A 5,373-nucleotide genomic window follows, 5' to 3' on the forward strand; every position below is an offset into this window, starting at 1 on the left:
TCCAAATAGGATGTAGTAGGTCTTTTCTATGTTAAGTGTTAGTTTGTTGGTTGACATCCATAAGTGGACTTTTTTAGTTCATTATTAACAACATCATTTAGTGTATGTGGGTTGGGGTTGGAGTAAATGAGGGTAGTATCATCAGCAAACAAAATAGGTTTCAGAATGTTAGAGACATTAGGCAGATCATTAATGTATATAAGAAATAGTAGGGGTCCCAAGATGCTGCCCTGAGGCACTCCAACGGTTATTGGTAGAATGGGAGAGATTATATTATTGATGGCTACACATTGGTGTCTATCACTAAGATAGGATTGGATATAGTCCAGTGCATGGCCTCGGATTCCATAATGATGGAGTTTACATAAGAGGTAATCGTGATTAACAGTATCAAAGGCCTTTCTCAGGTCAATGAAGAGTCCAATTGGAAGCTCATTTTTGTCAAGGGCAGAGTAAATTATATCAAGGAGACTAATAATTGCATCGTTGGTACTCCTTTGAGAGCGGAATCCAAACTGACAGGGGCTAAGAATGTCGAATTTTACGAGATAGGAGTAGAGCTGTTTGTAGATAATTTTTTCAAATATTTTTGATAGTATGGGTAGGTTCGATATTGGTCTGTAGTTGTTTATGTCTGACGGATTACCTCCTTTATGAACTGGCGTTACTCTTGCGTTTTTAAGGATGTCAGGGAAGGTATGACACTCAAGGGATTTGTTGAACAGCAGAGCTATAGGTGGTGCAAGGGCATGGGAGGCGCTCTTGTATACAATGGATGGGTTTTCACTGATGTTCCCAGCTTTGGTTTTTAGTGAGTGTATGATGGACACAACATCTGACGGGCTGACTGGTGAGAGGAGAAGAGAGTTTGGATAGCTGCCTGAGAGATATGTGTTGATATGTGTCTGAGTCTGTGGGATTTTACTTGCAAGGTTAGCACCAATCGATGAAAAGAAGCTATTAAATTCATTCGCCATTTCTAAGTCAGATGACAGTGTAAGGCCATCCTTAGAGAGTGTTATCTGGTTGTGGGAGAGTTGTTTAGTTCCCAGGATGTTAGAGATGGTATTCCATGTGCTTTTCATGTTGCCTTTTGCTTCTTTGAATCTAGTCTCATAATATGAAAGTTTTGCTTTTCTTATGATACTGGTAAGCACTGATGAGTACCTTTTAACTACTTCCATTGATATTAGGCCACTCTTAAATTTCTTTTCGTATTCATGTTTTTTGTTGATTGATTTAATTATGCCACTTGTGAGCCACGGGTTATTTTTTCTTTTATCAGTTACTTGTTTGGTAAGGAGGGGACAGTGAGTGTTGTAGAGGCTTAGAGTTTTGGAGAGAAAGAGGTTAGTTGATGAGTTTAAGTCCTGTGAATTATTAAATTCAGATTCCCAGTTAATATTGTGAAGTGCATTAGAGAGATTGCCTAAAGCTGATTCACTATGTAGCCTGAATGAAAGTTTTTTGGTTTCTGGTGGTGATGTGTCAATGTTTGCTATGAGGAAAGTAGGATAGTGGTCAGTTGTTCTGTCATAAATTACCCCAGATGTAAGGGGAGCTGTTATATTAGTCCATAGGTGATCCAGGGTAGTGGCAGATGTTTGAGTGACTCGGGTGGGCTTGGTGATTGTGGGGATTAGCATACAGGAGTGCATGCTGTTACGGAAATAGTCAACTTGAGGGTTGTTTTGAAGACCCAGGTCAATATTGAAATCACCTCCCAGAATAATGTGATTTTTGTTGAGATTGTTATTTATGATAAGATTCCTTACATTGTCAGAGAATAAAGCTATGTTGGTATTAGGAAATCTATAGATGGCACCGATTATCAGGGAGGATTTAAGGGATTTACTGGAGAACTTGGCAAAGGTATATTCACAATAGTCGTCTCTATCACTAATGACACTATTGCAAATGAAGGTATCTTTGTAATATATTGCTGTACCACCACCTTTTTTGTTAGGCCTGCAGTTATGAATGGCTTTATAACCAGCTAAATTGTAGAGTTGGGTATAGTCATTACTTAGCCAAGTTTCTGTTAGAATGATGAAAAATAATTTAGTACCTAGTGCTGTAAGTAGTGCATTTATATCATCAAAATGTTTGCCAAGTGACCTAACATTTTGATTGTAAACTGATAAGCAGGTGCTATTTAGGAGTTTGTTTTTTGCAAGATTTGCTGTGTAATACCTGCAATGATGATGATCAATGTGCTGATGAGTGTGGATATGGGACAGAAGATTTCGATCAGGATCAATATAAGTAAGCATATAGATAAGAATGTCACGATACAATAAGATAAGCAATTACAGGAACAGATGAAAACTAAATCTGCTGTAAAATAGAAAGTAATTATAGCAAAACACAACAATATAATAATATAACAATACAATAAGAGTTTACAAAATATTGAGTCTGCTAAATTAGAGAATAATTATGGCAAAACACAACAATAAATGCAAGTAAACAAAAGAATTGAAACAATTAGAGGTAGAATTAAGGTCACTAGATAGCCATGGAGGATACACAAGTTTGGTGAAGAGAACAAAAAACCAGTAGAGACTGTCAAGATGAATATATAAAAAAAAATTGACAAATGATAATTGTAAAGTAAAATAATCTTAAAGATAATAAATTTTATTTAGCTTAGTTTTAACCTATAATTAGTATGAACTTAATTAAAAGAACAAAAATGAGATCAATAATTGATTTCAATAAATGACATGGATCAATACAAATAAATTTAAAATATAAATGGAATAGGGTAAGATTAGATTTAAGAGTAAAATTTTACAATGAAACTGAGGTAGATGCTTGCATAAGTGCATGGAGACTTGATGGATTATTTAGGAAATTATATGAATGAGAGAACATTAGGTAAATGGTAAGGCAGAGACAGCACCTTAGACAAAGTTAGATTAAGTTAGGTTAGGCTCAGGCACTGAAAGAGTTATTTTAAGTACTGGCATTGGTCGGGTTCAGGTTTTCAGATATACCACAATCACTTAAGAAGGCCAGGAGTTGTTGGTCACATTTTATTTCATATCTTTTTCCTGTACTTTCCTTCTTCGCAAAAATCGTACCATTCCTAGTGTAGCACTGCTTGATAAGACCAGGGTTATGTTTGCGAATTTGACGCAGCCTGAAGAGGAGGGATCCACGCTGCTTTGTAAGACACTCATTTATATAGAGGTTGGTTTTTTGCTTAGCAGCTGATTGTATGAGGTCAAACTTCGCAGAGGGATTTGCAAGTTTGATGAGCATTCTCCTACTGTTACGGGGATTGTTTTTATCTATCCTAATAGCCGATTTGATTTGAACATTGACACTGATCTTTGAATTAATTAGGGTGTGGGCTATGTTACAGCAATCCTCACCTTGTTGTTCATCAGGTAGATCAGTAGAGCTAATTATCAGGGAGTCATGAAGTTGTTGTTGCTCTTGGTCATCTTCGGAAGCCGCCTGGTGAATCTAAAGGAGATTGATCAGTTTTTCCAGCTTTTGAAGGAGGTCACTTTGAGCTGAGAGGGTTTCCTCGGCCTGAATCTTACGTATTTGATCCATTGCATCATTTGCAACAGTTTGTAAGTTGAGAATTTCTTGGTTGTTGTTCGTCGACGATTCAAGGAGGCGGTCTATGGTATGTTGGTGTCGGGTGACTGTGGCTTGGAGGGCCGAAATAGCTTCTGATTGCATTAGCACAAGGTTGTGCAGTTTCTGAAGCCATGGATTACTTCTGAGAGGTTTGAAGTTTAGACAGGGAGCCATAGATTGAGTGAATTCTACAGCTAGAGATTCAAGGTGAGTTGAAGGGGGGGAGTGAGGAGGGGTAGCGGATGCTGTGTTTACCAACATCGGCGAGGGTTGCAGCGTTGCCAGTGTTCCATTCAGATCTCTAGGAGTAATGGAACCAGAGCGAGAGGCACTCCTACCTTGCTTGTTGTTATGTTTGGGCATGTTTTCGGCGAATAGATTCTTGGTAGTGTTTCTAAAGGTAGATACTTGGTGAATTATTGTAGGGATGGGCGTATAGGGAACACTTAGCAGAAGGGTCGTAGAAAGGCAGGCGAAAATTGGTTAATTTTGGTTGATTACTGTTGAGGTTCACTGTGAGTTATGGCATATTAAGTCTCCATGCACTTAACTCGTGCTGGGCAGCAGTTAGGCCATGCAGCGTTGAGTGTAGACGAAATTAACACGAATTTTCAGCAGCAGTGTCGGAGGCGGTGCCACCCGCCAGCGTTTTCCTGTTTCATCCTCATTCATTCATATTACAGACAATTACATTCAAACAGCGTTGTTTTGAAAAAAAAAAACAGACATGGGTTGACAATAGAGGGGTAAGGTTACAGGGAATTTATTAGGTAGTGCTTCGTTTTTATCTTAAACTGGTTGAGAGAGGTACAGTCTTTAACATGGTTGGGAAGGTCATTCCACATTCTGGGTCCCTTGATTTGTAGAGCATTTCTAGTTTGATTAAGTCGTACTCTAGGAATATCAAAACTGTATTTATTTCTGGTGTGGTGCTCATGGGTTCTGTTACAACCTTCAATGAATCTTTTGAGGTCAGGATTGGCATTACAGTTCAGCGTTTTATATACGTATAATACACATGAGAGAATGTGCAGTGACTTAATATCTAACATATTCAGAGATTTGAGTAGGGGTACCGAGTGATGTCTGGGGCTAGAGTTGGATATTGTCCTAATAGCAGCTTTGTGTTGAGTAATTAGAAGACGTAAATGATTTTGGGTAGTAGAGCCCCAAGCACAAATACCATAGTTGAGATATGGATAGATGAGGGAGTAATAGAGAGTCATCAGGGCAGGGCGGGGTATATAATATCTGATCTTAGAAAGAATGCCAACAGTTTTTGAAACTTTTTTTGATATATTTAGAATGTGTCCCTGGAAATTCAGCTTGTGGTCGATGAGAACGCCAAGGAATTTGCCATCTAATTTGTTACAAATTTGGGTATTGTTTATTTTGAGATTTATTTGATTAGAGGATTTATTGCCAAACAGAATATAGAACGTTTTGTCAATGTTAAGGGTGAGTTTGTTGGCAGTTAGCCAAAGATCGACTTTCTTTAGCTTAGTATTTACTGTGGCATTTAGAGCAAGGGGGTCAGGACTGGAGTAAATGAAGGTTGTGTCGTCAGCAAATAGAATTGGTTTGAGGTGTTTGGAGGCATTTGGGAGGTCATTAATGTAGATGAGAAAGAGGAGAGGGCCAAGTATGCTGCCCTGAGGAACACCAATGTTGATGGGTAGGGTGGGAGAAATTGTATTATTCACAGAAACATACTGGAGCCTGTCAGTAAGATAAGATTTGAGGTATTGCAGGGAGTGTCCTCTGACTCCATAATGA

The sequence above is a fragment of the Procambarus clarkii genome, chromosome 6 (genome assembly GCF_040958095.1).
Source record: "Procambarus clarkii isolate CNS0578487 chromosome 6, FALCON_Pclarkii_2.0, whole genome shotgun sequence".
NCBI lineage: Eukaryota > Metazoa > Arthropoda > Malacostraca > Decapoda > Cambaridae > Procambarus > Procambarus clarkii.